An 18568-nucleotide genomic window follows, 5' to 3' on the forward strand; every position below is an offset into this window, starting at 1 on the left:
ATTGATTCTTTCCCTTTAATCTTTAAATACACTAAGTTCTCAATCTTAATTGAACTGACAGTCAAAAAGAAGGGAAAAAAAAGATTTGTATTTCTACACATCCCTATTACTTTCCATTTATAATTAAGTACACACATTTCTTACTAAAAATTGCTACAATTCCTTTGTCAGGTCAAGAAGGCTGGCTTAAAGAAATCAGGACCTCATATTTAAAAGCTGTATATTTCATTAATCCATTAATACAAAGGTAACAAGGAGGAGATAAAAGGAGGCAATGTACAAATGAGTATTAGCAAACATGCCGGAGTTAATAAGACTATCTCCGAAACTCAATAATCAACAAAACTGCTTTTATTACAGGAATTTAACATAGCTTCTTCATTACTAGTACCTCTCAAATTTCAACTACTTGTTTCTAATGAACATTTCGGTTATCCAAGACCAGAAAAGACATCTAGCTTTGTACCTTCAATTAAGTATCTGAAATATTAGCTTAGATTCAGAAATAATTCTCTTTTTTGGGTACTGGGGATTGATTTAACGTAGGGGCGCTTACCACTAAATCGCATCCCCAGCCCCTTTTCTGTATTTTATCTAGAGACGGGTCTTATTGAGTTGCTTGGGCCTCACTAAATTTCTGAAGCTGGCTTTGAACTCAGATCCTCCTGCCTCAGCCTACCATACTGCTGGGATTACAGGCATATACCACTGTGCCTGGCTTCAGAAACAATTATTAATATCATATGAGTTTTACATGGGGAAAATTTTAGTATCACTCTTAAAGAACTGAAGGCCTCTGGTTGCTTTCAGATGACAAATAAACAGCTAAAAGTGACTATTCTAAAAATTTATTAAAACTCATTCAACAAATACTTGAAAGCCTACTATGTGTTAGTTGTTAAATGTAATACCAATAGACAAGATAAGTGAAACACTTGGTTATTATTTTAAAAAAATACTCAACGCCAGGACATGGTGGTGTGCACCTGTAATGCCAGTTACTGAAAAAACTTTGGCAGAAAAATTTCAGATTCAAGGCCAGCAGAGGCAACATAGTAAGACCTTGTCTCTAAAATGGGGCGGGGGAAGAGAGAGGAAGAGGAAGAGGAAAGAGGAGGGAGAAGGAGGGAGGAAGACAGAGGAGGAAAGAGAAGGGAGGAGGAAAAAGAGGAAGAAGGAGGAGAGAGGAGGAAGGAGGAGGAAAGAGAGGAGAAGGAGGAGGAAGAAGGAAGGAGAGGAGGAGAAGGGAGGAGGAGGAGGAAGGAAGAGGAGGAGAGAGGAGGGGGAAGAAGGAGGAAGGAGGAGAAGGGAGGAGAAGGAAGGAGGAAGGAGGAGGAGAAAGGAGGAGAGGAGAAGGAGAAGAGAGGAGGAGGAGGAGGAGGAAGGAGGAGGAGAGAGGAGGAGGAGAAGAGAGGAACAGAGCAGGAAAGAGGATAGAGGAAGGAGGAAGGAGGATAGAGGAAAGAGGAAAGAGGAAGGAGTAGGAGGAGGGAGGAATAGGAGGGAGGAATAGGAGGAAGGAGTAGGAGGAGGGAGGAATAGGAGGAAGGAGTAGGAGGAAGAGAAAGGAGGAGAGGAAGGAAGAGGAGGTAGGAGGAGGAAGAGGAGAAAGAAGCTATCAAAATTTAGTTGCAACTTGATGGCAATTTTTAAAAATATATAATTTTTTTTAGTTGTAGATAGACACAATACCTTTATTTATTTATTTTTATGTGGTGCTGAGGATCTAACCCAATGCCTCACATGTGCCAGGCAAGCACTCTACTACTGAGCTACAACCCCAGCCCTTGAGGGCAATTATTATTAACAAAGTAAAAAGACTAGTGTAAGTCACTTCAATCTGTCCATTTAAAGTATCCACATTATTATTATTTTACTTTCTCTTAACATTTCTACAGAGCTTTAAAATGCTTCAATTTTATCAATCATGCTAATCTATAAGAGTTAAAATTTACCAAAATGAAACTGCACAAAAACATCTCACATTTCACTGATTCTAAGATGTAATTTGCCTCCAATCATATCTCTAAAATTGTGAGATATTTTGTAATCAATACCTTCATATGACTGTATGAAGTGGTTTCCCCCCTCTTGGTGACACTAAAAAGCATGTTTCCATAATCAATCAATTAAAAGTCAATGAAATACTGTCAGAGAAACTAAAGGTTCTTCCAAAGGTTAGGTCTTTGATAAGTGACCAAATCTTAGAAATGAATTAGCCAAATGTTCAGCAAAGTAAGGTAGAGAGCACTTTGCACCAACCATTTCATTTATTCCTTTTGATATTCCAGGAATCAAAAAGTTACTTTCACCATACAGTAACAGTGATTAATTACTGACATCCAGGTTTTACAAGACTGAAGAAGTGAAAAGTAGAAGAGAACAATTTAGAACCAGTCTTAAAACTCAAAGACCAGTACCCTTTCCACTTTGCCATATAGACTTTTGGGACCAAAAGTTTACCGGGGGTAGGGGGGGTGGGTGGGGGTGGGGATTTCAGTATATAATTATTTCAAGCCTGGTAAATTGTCACAGTAAGTATCTACCACACTATTACTAAAAAGAAAATATTTTAAGGTGTTACATACAAATAATAAAGTATACTAATCTTACATGTATAACTCAATGAATTTTTAACTATTATACACTTTAATAACCATCAGACTGAGACATAGAATACTTCTTCCTGCAGCCCTGAAGGTACCCTTATGTTCTAATCAGCAGTAATACCCATGGTCACTTATTTATTTCACTATAATCTGATTTGTTTTAGAATTTTAGACAAAAATATATTCTCTTTTGCTCATTATTATATCTGTGAGATCCAACCATGTAATTTTCTTTAGCAATAAAGCATTCTATTATATGAATATACCACAATATATTTACTACTCTATTTGGATCATCTCCATTTTGGGGTTACTATGACTGCTCTGAATATCCATGCACATTTATTTCTCTTGGATATGTCTATAGTATAAGAGTGAAACTGATGGGTCACAGAAGGCTTAATTAACTTAGCAGATACCAGTGATTTCCCCAAATGGTTATTCCAATGTATAATCCCACCAACACTGGTGCTTCACATCTTTGCCAACAATGGGTATTTTTAAATTTAAATGTACTGGTGTTCACTGAAATTTTAATTTTGCATTTCCTAATGACTAAGGTTATTGAGCACCTTTTCATATGATTAATGCCATTTGGATATCCTTTCTTCACCTTCACTAGGAATATCTCGTGATTCCTTCTAGATGCTTTATTGTTGTAGCCCATTTCTCATATTATAATCCATCTCACACTAATTGTATATAGTTTGAGGTGAAAGGTTAATTTTTATCCATACAGATACCCAGTTGATTCAGTATCATTTATCATAAAGATCATTCTTTCTTCCATTAAATTGCAATGGCAGCTCTGTAGAAAATCAAGTGACCATAGACAACCGTCTGTTTCTGGATATTGGTACTCCATTACTATTCATCTATTTTTACATCAATACCACACTGTCTTAAATGATGCAGCTTTTTATAAAGCCTTCCTTACAATGTGGGAATATAAACATTCCGATTTTAATCAAAATGAGTTTTTTATTTATTGTCAAATTTATTAGCATCATTTATACTATTCTTTTTTAAAAAATACACATATTGCCTTTCTCTGAACCATTTGAGAATAGGTTACATATATCACACCCATTTATACCTCAATACAACAGTATCTATTTCCTAAAAATATTCTCTGATAGCCACAATACAAGTTCTCTGGTGTAGGGAATTCAACATTGACACAAATATTTAAAAGAACATACCACAATTTTATCAAGCGTTCCAAACATGCCCTCTACAGAATTTTCCTGTCCTTGAGTACAAAATTACATATTGCATTTATTTGTTCTGCTTCGTTGGTCTCTTTTAATAGTGATGTTTCCTTTATCTTCACTGATAATGGTAATGTTTTCAATTTTTCCAGCCTTTCTAGATTTAAAATTAATACTTTCCAATAATTTCATTTTTAAAAATATCTGCTTTATATTACTTCCCTACTCCTACTTTCTTTGATGATAATTTGCTTATTCTATTGTTTTGAAATAGAAGCTTAAGGCCCAGCCTTTTTCCCCTAATACTTATACTTTAAGCTATACATAAACCTCTAAGCACTGTTTTTAGCTGCAATCACACACACCTTAACATATACTTTTTCATTCTGTTCAACATATTTTATCACTTTTATTGCTATATCTTTTTGGTCCATAAGATATGTAAAAGAATACTACTTAATTTCCAACTATCTAAGGATTCTGCTGTCATCTATTACTGATTTCTAAGTTACAACAAATGAAGCCTGTAATTTGATTTCTTTCAAATTTACTGAGATTTGTTTTATGGTACATTAAATGGTATATTTTAGCAAATGTTCCATGCATACTTAAAAAGCCTGGGTCCAGTGAGGTGTTCAAATCTATACTCTTCTGATTTTTTTTCCTATTTGTTCTACCTGTTACTGAGAAAGTACATTAACCTACTATGATTGTGGGTTTTATCTATTTCAACCTTTTAAATCTTTCAACTCTATTTTACTTTAGGTCTATATTACTGGATACATTAAAAAATGTAAGATTATTATATCTTCCCTTATATTTACCCTCTAAGCATTATGCTTTAGTGATACTTCTTAGTGTACAGCTCTTCCTAACATAAATATAGTTTGGTTAATGGGTGCATGATATTATTTTTCTTTTTTTTTTAAACCCACTCATCATGTCCTTACATTTAAAATACTTCTCCTATAAACAGTATATAAGTTTTCTGAGCTTTATCTTAATTTCAATATTTGCTCCTTCATATTTACTATAATTGCTGACAAAGTTGGGTTTGACCCATCTGTTCTTTCCCCCCATTTTTTAAATTGGTGCATTATAACTATACATAATGGTGGGATTCAGTTACAAATTCATACATGTACATAATATAACAATATAATTTGGCCCATATCATTCTTTAGTACCATCTGTTCCCTATTCCTTTCTTTTTGGCATTTCTTGGGAGTAAATTTTGTATTATTCCACTTTCTTGTCTATTACTTTTCTAGTTATATATTTTTATTTCTCATTTAGTGGTCCTACAGTTGTTACCTATCATTTTCACATATTTTAAACCTTACAAGACACAATTACTATTTTAAACAGTTCAAATAGATTTGTTTACTTATTCTTACTGTTCATTTCCTTATGGAGTTCTATGTTTTTATCTGGCATTATTTTCTTTTAACATAAAGAACTTCCTATAGTATTTTCTAGTGTCAGTTTATTAACAATAAATTCTCAGCTTTAGCTATCTTTATTTTACTTTTACTTTTGAAGGATATGCTCACTAGATTTAAAATTTAATATTAACAACATTTTTTCTTTCAGTATTTAAAAGCAACTATTCTATGCTTTTCTGGCTTCCATAGTTTTAGGTGACAGATCAGCCATATTATTAAAGTTTCTTGAAGGGAGACTTCTTTTTTTTGATTTTCTCTTTTTCTTTTAAGTTTTTGGCAATTAATCTATGACTAATTTCAATATGGTTTTCTATTTATCTGATTGGAAGCCACAGAGCTTTTAAAACCTGTGTTTCCATTTCTTTCTCTGGTTTAGGAATACATTGTTTCTTGGTATTTCTTCTCTGACTGTATCCTGAGACTCCTATTATACATTAGATGTTTCCACTGGGTCCCACATATCTTTCATTCTCTTTTCTGCATTTTTCCTCCATTTGTTCTCTTAGCATGAGTAAGTTCTACTGAATTTTTTTTCCTAGCACACTACCCAACAACCAAATTCTGAGTTGTAGTCATTTTACTTTTGCTGTTATTATAGTAGTTTCCAAGTGTGATCAAATTCTTTATCTTCTTCCTCTTTATTATGAGCATATTAATCATTATTTTAAAATCCCTGTGTGATAATTCTAATACTTGAATCATCTGTGGATCTGTTTCTGGTCAATTTTAGTCCTTTTAAGCATGTGCTATAGCATTTTGCTGAGTGAAATACTGGATCGTGAATGAAACACTGTAAAATTCTAGGTGAGTCTTCCTCCAAAGAGTTGTTTCCTTTTAGCAGAGTAGCAATGACTCACCCACATTTTCTTGAGAGCTCTTCTATTTCAGTTCTGCCCACAATCTATAGAGAGTGGCCATAATAGAGTCTCAGCAGAAAACTTAGGATGTAACAAGGTTTCTCTAACTTGGTGTAAAGTTTCAACTTCAAAACTCTAGCACTAAGAGAATGCTAAGGTAATTGCTCAGATCTTTAGGTTCCCAGCTACTGTTTTCTGTTGGTTTTCTTAGGATCTTCTCTTGTACATGTGTACCTTTGAAGTCAGCTAATGACTTCAGAGTGAATGGACTGCAGGTTTTCCCTCCCTTTGGTACCGGGAACTAAACCCAGGAGTGCTTTACCACTGGCTACATCTCAGCCTTTTATTTTTTATTTTTTTTTTAAATTTGGAGACAGGATTTCACTAAGTTGCAGAGGCTGGCCTCAAACTTGCCATCTTCCTGCTTCAGCCTCCCAAGTCTCTGGGATTACAGGTGTGCGCCACTGTACCTGGTCTAACTGCAGATTTTGAGGCTAGTTTTTGTGTTATTCCCTTGTCTTCTGGAATTAAGATTCAACTACTTTAGCAGCCCCAGACTTCTATCTATCTTTTCTAGATCAGTTAGATTGCCACATTTTTGGGGGGATCTTTTCTCCTATGCCACAAACTAAGAAATGCCTCTAGGAAAAAAGCCAAGGTGATGGTGAGCTCACACTGTGTGCTTCCCTTCTGTCAAAAGATCAAAACCCCTAAAAAGTTTTCTATGTCGGCTGCTCTTCAACAATGGGATAGCTGCTTAAGAAAGAACTGAGAAGCACATAAAATGCGATTATTGGGTACACACTAGAAATTCAGATTACGTAAAAAATTTTGAGGTATATCTTGCCAAGGATTAGGCCCCATGGGTCCTAACCTCATTATTTTACTTTATTTATCAGTAACACAACTTTGGTAGGAATCCAAGTTTCCTAAATCCTAGTAAGGTAATCTCTCTACACAACATATTTACATAAGAATGGTGGAAAAATTACACCAGGATTTAGTAAAATAAGGCCTGAAGGCCAAATCTGGCCCATTAAGGCTACTGGCTGGTCTGTCACCTAAGAATACACATTTTTCAAATGACTGGGGAAATTCAAAATGAAAGAAAATGTTCTTTCATTTTACACATAAAAATTTTTACATTGTATAATAAAGGTTTTTTAAAAATACATGAAATTCAAACTTCTATGTCCATAAATTTAAATAAAGTTTTACTGAAACACAACCACTCTCATTTATTTATGTATTATCAATGAGCTACCATGCTACTACAGCAGAGTTGAGTAGCTGCAATAGAAACCACATGTGGAACTACTGTTCAGAGTACTACGTATTACAGAGATGCAGCTATAACTTGATAGCATCAAGTGTTATGCTTATTGCTATACCACGATAATTAATTTTACTTTTATTACCCGTGCATACTCAATGTAAAAAAAAAAAAAGGACTCTGAATGATGAGCTTAAGACCAAAATGGAATTTATTTTGTTATTTATTTGAATAAAGTCAGGCACTTATTTGGCTCATCACAGTAGAATTTCTTCTCTCTCTCTCTCTCTCTCTCTCTCACACACACACACACACACACACACACACACACACACAGCACAACCAAAGCTTCCAACTGGCTCATCTGTTAGTCAAGTGAGGAAAGCCATTTTACCATCGGTGGGATAGTTTTGTGTTTGATTTGAAGTCAAAGAAATTTGAGACAACAAATTTTAAAAGCTATTAGCTGTTGGGTAAAGGTATAATGGCAGCCACACCCCAGGAAACCCCAACATGGTGCCTGAGGAGCTTCTCTTCCTGCCTCCCCCTCCCCCCCCCCCCCAGCCAATTTTAAATCTCGCTGGCGGGAAACCTTAGCCCCAATAAGAACTAATTTTGTGGGCTCCGGAACTGACATCCAGAGGAACTTACCAATAAACAGTGACCCGTCATTTACCTAAGCCCTGCCACCTCTCCTTAGATCTATATAAGCCCACAGCCTTTTGTAATAAAGTGGAACTTCTCCGGTGATTTGTCTCGAGTAGTATATTCTTTCATTAGCCTTTCTGTAAGAATGGTAATTGAAGACTGGAGGACATTCAGATCAATAACAATTTTAAAATAAGACAAATGATTTTGAGTGATTTTACGTGGTTCTTGAAAACTGACAGATATCATCAATGCTTCTTTATGTAAGGAGTCAATGCTGAATTTGAAGTGGCTGAAAAGTTAGCTCTAAGAGTAGTGTGTGTGGAACAACTACAGGCGAGAATATTTTCAAATAAGCTGAGAAAATTTAGTACAACCTGAAGTGCAATCTCCCAAGACATATTGTTAACCAATAGTGATATAATACACACGGAGCAGAAAAAGACGTAGTTGGACAATTTTACCTTGTGAAATGTAGGGTGCTTAAACACTATGGTGCAGTTATTCTGTGGAAAAGCATCTTAATATATCATATATTATTAAACTAGTAGTATTGATGGTTAACTTCATTTGCTCTTAAATATGCTGATTTGCCCCATCAACACAGCAGTTTCATGGCCTAGCAGTGATAGCTTTGTTGTAATTTTTTTTAAACTTAGGGCTGAAATGAAATTTCTGCGAATAGGAAGAATTTATTATTATCAAACAGAATAGTTTTAGGAATTAGATTTAGCTGCAAACCTGGTAATGTTTCTTAATAATTTCAACCCTGAAATGTAAGGGAAAAAAAAACCCACCCTATTTGTAAACATACATTGTGGTAAGTCAGTTATTTGAGAACAATTAACCCTGAATCATAAACAAGCTGCTTTCTGCTGTTCTCATGCTGCCAAAAGTTGTAACAAGTGAGATCTTTATTCCTCCACAAAAAAGCAGCAGATGTATTTTCTGTGCTCAAAATATAGCATTCTTCAGACCTCCATTCAAGAGCAAAATAAATTTTGGACATCAAAATCTTTTTAACTGTGCAGTTGAGCTTCTACCTAATTCTCTATTTGGAGGTATTTAATCTCAGAGTAATGACACGTTAAATGGCAAATATCAAGAGAATTCTATAAATGATGAATATGTTCAACTAAAATCACATGCTCATAGACTAATAGTAATATTTGGCAAGTTTAATCTGTGTGAAGACATCTTCCAAGATGAAATGCATAAAATCTCATTACAGATCACTATGCAGATAACCACTTGCAATTTGGATGGAGAACACTAACTTTGAACCTAAATTAAGCAAAATATTATCCTCTTATAAAGAATTCCATTTTCTCATTGTTTTAAAAAATTATACTCGACCATTATATTCCAACTTTTTTTGTGTAAAAAAATTCCCAATGCAGGCTTGCTTTTTAAATTCAAAGGGTGAATGATAATACTTTGTGTGCGTTGTATACACACGAAGTGTTTCACTAATAATCTGTCTTTCTCCAAGCAAGTTTTTACTTAGAATTACCGTCTCTAAAATAGGAAGGATAGCAAGGAAAAAAAAAAAAAAAAAGAACTAATTTTTCCACCTTATACATGTTTACCTGATGGAATCTTAGTAATCTTCATTAACCACTGATTTTTAACTTGCATTTACTCTACCCTGTTCCCCCATTCACTCAAGGTTATATACTAATTGATGATAATCAATCTAGATTTTCTAAATTTGTGAGGTCAATTTGTCTGTATGTAGCACAAAAGTCTGTCTGTATGCAAAAAAAAAAAAAAAAGACAATTAAAAATTTTACAACTAGCCTGGTGCAGTAGCACATGCCTATATAATCTTAGTGGCACAGGAAGCTGAGGCATGGGGATCACAGGTTGGAAGCTGAAGCCAGCTTTGGCAATTTAGCAAGACCCTGCCTAAAAATAAAAAAGGGCTGGAAATGTAGCTCAGTGGTCAAACACCCTTTGGGTTCAATTCCTGGTAATGGGGAAAAAATTTTTTACAACTAGTGAAAATGTGGAATTTTGGTTTTAATTTGAAGAATTAGGCAGTTGCCATACTTTCAATTCATCTTGAGTCTGCCCAACAAACTGCATAGTATGCCAAACCATCTGTAACATTGTGTATGTATGTACATGAATATTTTTCTGAGAAGGCCTATGACTTCCATGAATTCTCCAAGGGTTCGTGAATCATCATAAATAAAAAATCGTTCCAGGCACAATGAATAACAAATAGCTGGTATAATAAGAGTAAACAGGAAAACAAAGAGGTGAACTCTGGACATTTCAGAAGATAAAGGAATGTCCTAGCCATACTGTTTTCAAATATGAGCTGATTTTTCATGGTGTTAGCATCTGCAATGATGGTGCAAAAGCTATAGTGGGTAAAATCACTGGTACCTCAACACACACCAAGTCAAAGGCACCAATCAGCACTGAAAGTCACTGTGTATTGTTCACTGCCTGCACTTGCAAAAAAACACAGAGGTCAGCTTCACCAACAATGCCCTTGATGAAGAAGTAAAAATGATTGATTTTATTAAACCTTAACTCTTGAATATACATCTTTTTAATATTTTATACGATAAAATGGAAAGTACCCATAAAGCACTACTGCATACCATGACACATTGGTTCTGTTGTCTCAAATAAAAACACTTGCATGACTGTTTTAGTTCTTTTTTTTTTTTAACAGAACACTCCTCTCCACAACCCCCACTCCTGGGAATTGAACCCAGAGCCTTGTGTATGTCAAGGAACACTTTTTACTGGAAGCACAACCGACAAACTACTGCTACTCGATATTTCACCAATATTCTTTAAAAAATAAACAAACTCAGCCTGTCACTTCAAGAAAAACAGACTAAATTTGCTGCCAAGAATAAAACTGAAAGCTTCAAAATAAAAATTAGGAATATTTGAATCTAGCACCATGATCTTTTCCATACTTAAGGACTCTTCTGATGATATTCTGTTATAATATTAACAAATGTAATTGTTAAAAATCCATTAAGTCCCAGAGTCCCAGATGTGGAACACCCGTAAAAAATTGAGCAATAAACATACCACTTACACTAATTTTTTAACTCACCTTTGTATTAAACTTCATTGAAATATTTGTTTTTTTTTAAAGAGAGAGAGAGAGAGAGAGAGAGAGAGAATTTTTTAATATTTATTTTTTAATTTTCGGCGGGCATAACATCTTTGTTTGTATGTGGTGCTGAGGATTGAACCCGGGCAGCACGCATGCCAGGCAAGCACGCTACCGCTTGAGCCACATCCCCAGCCCCTCATTGAAATATCTGAACTGAAAACTTGAGATTTAATAGGTTAATACTGTACAAGATGTGTGGACATTGGGAAATCTACACAATTCAGGGACCAGTTTCCAAATGACCAATGCATGTTACAAAGTCATGAGAAAGATTCATTTAAAGTATAAAATCAATGGACTTCAATGTACAGAGAAAAAAATTCATTGGTATCTTTTCAGATTCACCTTACAACTACTACTACAGTCAGGTGTGGTGGTGCATACCTGTAATCCCAGCGGCTCCACAGGATGAAACAGGAGCAACAGCAAGGTGGTAAGCAACTCAGTAACACCCTGTCTCTAAATAAAATACAAAATAGGGCAGTGGATGTGGCTCTGTGGTCTAGTGTCCCTGAGTTCAATCCTGGGTCCCCCAAAAAACAAAAACAAAAACAACTACCACTTGCTGAATTTTGATATAATACCAGACAATACCCATAATCATCTAAAAAATACTTTTAAAAAGCATTACTCCTTTTTCCAATTACATGTTTATAAATGCAGATTTTCTTAACATACTCAACCAAACCAGAGTCTCAAATTAGACAGGATAAATGAGAATTCAGCTGTCTTCTATGAAAATGGACACTAAAGAGATCTGCATGAATATGACAGCATTCTGTTATTTTTATTTATAATAAAATATTATAGGTTATTACTACTTTAAATGAAATAAAGAGTAGATATTTATAAATTATTTATCTATAACTCATATAAATAAGAGCTTTTGTCCTCAATACTTCTAAAAAGTATGAGGGGGCTAAGCGAAAAGGAGCCCCAAGTTTGAGATCTAATGACCTAGTCCCTAGTCAAAAGAAAGTCACAAGCCAGGCATGCATGTAATTCCAGCAATTTGTAAGGCTGAGGCACGAAGACTGCAAGTTAAAAGCCAACCTCAAAAAAACAGTCTTAATATAAAAATTTAAAAAAAAAAAACAAAAAATAAAAAAACTAGGGATGCAGCTCAGAGGTAAATTACGCTTGTGAATGCAAACCCCAGGACCAAAATAAAACAAAACAAAAACCTGTATAACACATCATCTAAAATAATTTTGCACCATGTTATTCTGCTCAGAAATAATTCTCCCCGTTCAGCACCAATACTGATATAATAGACCAGATAATATACTATGGATAAAAGAAATGGGAAAGTAATGTGTGCGTGTGTGTGTATAGATTCATTCACACACACACATACACACACACACACACACACACACGAATTGTGGTTGTATGCCACAAAGTGAAAGACACACTAAATAGGTACTGGGAAGAATTTGCCTTCTCGAAATTTAGTATCATATAGGCAAGGTGTACAATTCGGCACCATTTAGAGTTTTCTATTAACTATTAGCTCAGGCTTGTATTAAGCAATAATAACGGTGAACATTTTCTAAGTTTTTGTGTGTCAAGAATTGTTTATAATGTATGTGTAAGATTACCTGTTTAATCTTACACATACATTATAAACCAGGTACCTATTATCATCCTCAATATGCAGAATAAGCTGAAGCTGAGCTGAAATTAAGGTACACATAAAACCTGTTTCCTTAACCTTATACAACATGGCTTCCCCACTGTATCAATACTTTCTGATATTTTCTGGGTTAGCAATTAATTGTGTAAACATCTGTTTATCATTCAGTATTCACATGAAATTGGGGTCTAAAATTCACAAAATCTGTTCCCTTCCATCATCTACATTAGGCCTTATTTTCTAACAATTTGCAAGTTTCCCACTCAGAAATTTGGTCATTTTTTTCTCATTACTTTGGCTCCATTATCTGATAATCAAACAACATACACGTTGTTTAGTTATATCACAACATACATGAAGTACCTATGAAGGTTCCTTTTTAATTTACTATTTATTTATATTGAGCTAGTTTAAAGATTTATATTTAGTTCTCTAAATCCCCCATGAATATTACATTCAAATAGCATAAAATAAAAACATTTCTGGGCTACTTCTTCAAACTGCAAGATATAAAATCAGAGAAAGCTATGTAATACCAAATATCCTTAAATCTATTTTATTTTGACAAGTTAACTTTTTTGATTTCTCTTAACCTTGAAAATAAGAAATAAGATCAGGGGAAACTGAAATGGTGTCAGACAAGTACTAAAAGAAAGTATTATTTTGGTTACTTGTAATTAACCAGATGGGAACTTCTGTTACTAAGGGATATTCTGATGAACATGTTTGGAATAAAATTCCTTCACAGTGAAATAAGCTACGTCAAAATCTCAAGTTAGGCCCACGTGATGCAGGCCAGTTCCTGGTGGGTCATTTATGGGGTGGGGCCTGATGGGAGGAAGTGAGGTAACTAGGAGCACACCCTTGAAGAGGGTGTGGGACCTCAGTTCTCCTCTCCTTCACTTCCCAGCTGCCTTTATTTAAAAAAATAAAAATAAGAAAATCTAACTCTTTAAAAAAAAAATCTCAAGTTACACAGTGTGGGCATGCATCAAGAATGAAAGGCATATCCCTTTATGTTATGCATATAACTTAATACTTCTACTTGTCCTTGCATAAATGCAGGTGAATTTGGGAAGGGAGGCCCTTGAGGCCAATGACTTTCAGGAAGGTTACACTAACCCTCATGAATCACTCTACTCCAGTTTCCAACAGTGCAGAAGCAGAATAAGGCTACCACTGCCTTTTCCCCTACTGTATGACAAGAACCCACTTAGACCCAGAGATTGATTTCTTAAATCAAACCAGGAAAAGGCTAGCTACTAGTGATTTACACTTCAGAAGAAACTTCTTTTTGGTCTTTGTACCTCTAGAAACAGATTGATTTTTGTCTCCATTGAAGTATTTTCATTTTATCAATATGATGAAAAGTCTGTTAGAGGGTATACTTCAAACAATGAGGTGTAAAAAATTACATTTTACCTACTAATAACCACAACTTTTGAGAACCAATTTAATGGGAGTAAGGTGAATGGTATAGGAAGAAAAAGAAGTTTTGGTCTTGAACTTTTTCTTCTCCTATTGTCATCAATCTTCTATTTTTTTCAGAAAGAACAAACCTTAAAATGGCTATTTACAGCTGCTAGAGAGGCAACAGTCTCTGCCTAATGGCATAAATTTTTATCCAATCAAAATTAAATCACAGAAAACTCAATTGGAAATCCCCATCTCCCACCCCACCAAATCACTGCCAAGCCCACTGATATTTACAAACCATTTCTTCTCCTTGCTTCCCTATATCCCACACTTCCAGGATTACCCTTTGTTTCAGAAACAGTAGGATTTTAGTCAATATTTTAGAGTATCTTACCATTTCTCTATACGTATTTTATGGCTGATATAACTGAGAATACATGCCACTGGATAAAAATGAAGAGGGATATAAAAGGGAAAAAATCTACTAGACACAATTTACTATCTTCCTCACTAATGCTAAATCTTAATGTAATCCTGTCTCAAATTTAAGTAGTTCTCTAAATCCCCCATGAATACTTCATTCAAATAGCATAAAATAAAAACATTTCTGGGCTACTTCTTCAAACTGTTAGATTCCCTCACTTGTTGGAACTATTAACAAGATGGGAGGAACTCACTAACCTACAAATCAGTTATAAAGTATGCCACTATCTTCATGCCTCCTCTAGCCTCTCATCCAGAAGAATCAAGAGAAGAAACAAAATAACCTTCAGGTGATCAACCTGCTCTTTTCTACTAACTTTAGTCTTTCTACTAACTTTCACTGTGGAAGCAGAGGTTGCCAGGAGCAACTAGCACTTCCTAATCATTAGACTGCTGGGTCAGAATTAACAATTTTATCAATAAAGGCATTAGTTCTTCAAATGCTAGTTACCATGTGACCCAGCAATTTCATGCCTAGCTATATATCCAAGGATGGAAAACATAAGTTCACATGTTTGTGAAGCATGTACACAAATGTTGAGAGCAATATTTTCACAACAGGCCAAAGGGAAAGCAACTCAAATGTCCATTAACTGATAAATGGTATACATGTCCACATATTATTCAACTACAAAAAGAATAAAGGGCTGGCTGATACATGTTACAACATATATTAAACTTCAAAACATTTTTTTAAGTCACAAAAGACCACATGTTACATGATTTCATTTATATAAAATGTCCAGAATTCAGAGAGAGAGAGAGATAGATCTAAATCTGATTATGGTGCCAGATGTACAACTCTGTGGATATACTAAAAACCTACTGAATTACACACTTCAAATAAGCAAACTATATGATATGTGAATTATATCTCAATAAAGATGTCATTTGAAAAGAAGGGGTTTTTAATGTGGTTTCATTTATCTCTTTCATTTTGCAAATCAATTTCTTTTCTTCAACCTTTAAAAGGACACCAAGAGGAAAATTTCCTGTATGTTAGTTTGTCAGCCTAACTAAATCTGAAGAATATGTGATCCACAAGAAGGAAAGGAGATATGCATTCAACAACAGCAGTTCCACAAATTCAAACATCTGACAGGTCAAAGCAAAATGAAAATGGATTTAAAAAACAAAAAAACAAGAATAAAACATATTCCAAGGTTTTCATTAAGCTATTAGTGGTTCCAAATAGAGACACATCTTTTTACCAAGTAGGTTTATGTAGTGCTGCTAGTCTGTGACTCACATGGTACATAAAGCCCTGTACAAGCTTTTGTTTGGGCCTGGTGTGTGTGTGTGTGTGTGTGTGTGTGTGTGTGTAAAATAAAAAACAACGAACAACAACAACAAAGACTTTAAAAAGCTATCTATCATAGAGTACATTATGGAGAACCTTTCCCCACTTTTACACTTTTCCATTCCCAAGTTTTCTACAATAAGAATGACTTACTTTCATTATTAGAAAATAGGCAAATCCCAAATAAAATGATTTCATACATAATACTGAATACATGATACATAATTATCAGCTTAGCTTTTAAATATTTGGGTCATGTCGGTGGCAACACAGCTGGCACTATCTCAAACACAGCAACAGTTTCCTTACTACCCTCCTCCCAAATGCATCAGATTCAACTCATCCCATTTCCCTTCCTCCAAAATAAATTCAGATTTATAGTTTGAACTAAGTCCCCCAGGTGATTCTGCTATACTCCCACTCTTACCCTAACTCCTCAGAGAAGAACTAAGTAAAAAGCTTTTTACTGGACTTTTCAGGTTACCCATACAAAGAAGTTTCAGTTGAGTCAAGGGCACCATGGTGAGCCACAAAAATGTGGTAGCAAGGTCACCACAGGGGATAAAGTGGTAGTAGTCTTTGGCTTTTAGTTCTAAGTAAAACTTAACCCAAGAAAATATACAAAGAAACATGTACTGTCCAAATAACCAGCATGATTATTTTACACTAAATAGCATAAATTTATTAAAATGTCCAAAAGGCTCTCTAAAAATACATTAGATATGACCAACCAAAAGAGAAACTAGAAGTGTGTAAACCAATTTGATATAGTAAAAGAGAATGAAGAGCCAGGGGTGATGGTGAATGCCTATAATCCCAGTGACTCTGGCAGAAGGATTGCCCCAAGTTCAAGGCCAGCCTCAGCAATTTAGGGAGGCCCTAAGCAACTTAGTGAGATCCTAATCTCAAATTAAAAATAAAAAGGACTGGGGATATAGCTCAGTGGTAAAGTGCTCCTCGGTTCAATACCCAGTACCAAAACCAAACTAAAGCAGCAGCAACAACAACAAACATATGAAAAGAAGAAGCAGGAATATGTTTTGGAACTACAATAAGCATTTAAAAATGACATAAGGTCCTGCTGAATTTTCTCCCTTATTATAGAGAAATTCCAGCCAATTCAAAAATAAATAAATAAATACAACACTGTATATTTTTATTGTGTACAAAGTACTGTTTTAAAGTGTGTATGTAAAAAAAAAAAGAAAAAAAAGTGTGTATGTATATGTGTACACACATACACATACACACACACACACACACACACACACACACACACACACACACAGGAATGGTTAAATCTAGCTAATTCACAAATGTATCCCCTAACATGGTTGTTTGTGGTGAGGGCACATATTCACAATTTTTCAAGAATACAACGTACCATAATTAACTATAGTCACTTGCTACACTAGAACTCTTGAAATTTATTCTTATCTAACTTTAATTATGTTATCTTTTGTTGGTCATAATTTCATTAAACAACAACAAAAAAATCTAACCATGGCTATTTTGCTAGGCAGCTTTATAAAATACCATCACTTGAATCTGAGTTAAGTTTAATTAGCACATATCATTAAAAACCAAGGTAGACAATGTTTTTCTTTGAAGTCTAAAAATAATTACTAGAAAATCTGAGTCTGCTCTGGACAAGTCCTTAGATGGTCTAGATTTGGGAGGGTGGGGAGGAACATGTAATACTTTAGAATCCCAGGGAGGCACTTTCAAACTAAATATGCTTCTACAGGATTAAGAAGTAATGAAACTTCACTAATAATATTTAAACATAAAAACAAAGAGGCTGGGAAAAGCTGAAACACTACTAGCTTAGACTGGGAGCTCCTTGAGTGAATAGACTATGTCTTATCTTTGGATTCCTTGTGCCTGGCACAGAGGAGTTCAATAAACACTTGCTAAACTAAACCAGGAAAATATATCTGGTCTAGAGTTCTTGCAACAAAAAGAAAAGATTACCCAAAACCAGAACCAAGCATTTAAGTTGGATTCACAATGAAATCACTAGGCTACTTTCCCAAGTGCCTTTTTCCCCCCATTAATCTCAAACCCCACTAGTGAAGTTATTTAAGGATCTGTAATCATAAAAAGGTGCATTTGTCTGACTTGAAAGGTTCTAGATTGAGCACATTTTAAAATAGACAAATTTACTATTTTATGCTTATAAGGTAAACTCTGAAGACTATCAAGATACAAAAAATTAAAAATAACTATATTTTCCTCGTATGATAATGCAAAGTACAATTTTTTTCCCCAAAAAAATTGTACTTTGCATTACAATCTGTGAAAGACGACAAAGTCTTAAGTAGTGAACACTGACTGCAAGCACCAGGGGGCCTCCCAAGAATAACTTCATAGTAAAAGAAAAGGTAAATAAGAATTCCTAATAAAACTTCTGCTTCCTATTCAGTCTGCAGACTGCTGGAAGGCTTTCACATCTGGGGCGAATATATCAATTTAACTACACAAGGGATACACACAAAATTGTTGTTCAAAAATTCCAGATATCAACGCTTTAGTTGAAAAA

The 18568-nt window shown here is 34.7% G+C and overlaps 1 protein-coding gene across 2 annotated transcripts in view; it reads right to left on the reverse strand.

The window, feature by feature from the left end:
- Ppp1cb (protein phosphatase 1 catalytic subunit beta) overlaps positions 1 to 18568 on the reverse strand; it is a 41583-nt gene that overhangs the window by 21393 nt on the left and 1622 nt on the right. The window lies entirely within an intron of this gene.

The sequence above is a fragment of the Ictidomys tridecemlineatus genome, chromosome 12, assembly GCF_052094955.1.
Source record: "Ictidomys tridecemlineatus isolate mIctTri1 chromosome 12, mIctTri1.hap1, whole genome shotgun sequence".
Taxonomy (NCBI): domain Eukaryota; kingdom Metazoa; phylum Chordata; class Mammalia; order Rodentia; family Sciuridae; genus Ictidomys; species Ictidomys tridecemlineatus.